Raw genomic sequence first — 1003 nt, 5'->3', positions numbered from 1 at the left:
GAACAATGCCCTCAACATATGTAAATAGTAGAACTTGAATAACTTCAAACAACAATTCTTAAAATGGAATTCGATGATGAACACATTTGATATTTATATGAATCAAGAACAGGACACATAAATCAACTGAACGGTATAAACCATCACTATTTTACTTGCCTTCACCGAGGATTTGGGAAAGGCGCTAAGTACGATCCGGAAGTCCACCACCTGTTTTGGACACACATCTTAGTGCACAAATCCACATAACAAATGCTCATAAACAATGTAGCACCTACGCACAATTCCAACCCATCGCGAGCGACAACTCTCCCCATCACCCACCAAACTACAGCGGCGCTGCTTGATAATTTCATAACTTTAAAATTATGACAGCAGTGATATCAAACAAAAACTTCAAAAGCATCTACATAAAATTCCCCACAAGTTTTGTATTCAAAAGATAATTAAATTCCAACATCTAGATGGCCCCAAACAGCTGACAAGGTGCACCCTGCGTTCAGTTTTTTGACAGCAACCCAGCTGAGTTGAAAATGCGATATCTCCTAGAATACCTCCGAATTGAACGCATAAGTACTCTATAGAAAGATATGACAAAGCTCTACATGATTTTCATAGTGATTATAGCTAATTACCCCCGCAAAAATCCCAGAAACTATCAATACTACTGTTGTCTGCCCGCCACTAAAAATCTGGACAATACTTCTACCAATTCGCCTAGGTGAACGGATAACCAAATGAATTGCAGCACAAATACAAAAATAACCACAAGATCACCTTGAGTTCTTACTTCTCTCTTTTCTTCTTCCTTCCACCAATTCTCCAATCGAAGGCTTGCACCAACACGAAGGAGATCCAAGCGGAGAGGGCTGCACCTTGGAGAGTGGAAGATGGGGGGCTAGGGTTGGGGTGTGATGGGGGCGGCTGCTGCTATGGAGAAAAGGAGAGGGGCGGCTGCAAAAGTGAAAGAGAGGAAGAGAGAGGGGGGGCAGCGGCCAAAGGG

This window comes from Zea mays, chromosome 10 (genome assembly GCF_902167145.1).
Source record: "Zea mays cultivar B73 chromosome 10, Zm-B73-REFERENCE-NAM-5.0, whole genome shotgun sequence".
Lineage (NCBI taxonomy): Eukaryota > Viridiplantae > Streptophyta > Magnoliopsida > Poales > Poaceae > Zea > Zea mays.
The sequence above is the reverse complement of the archived record's forward strand: the minus strand, read 5'-3'. Positions refer to the sequence as shown.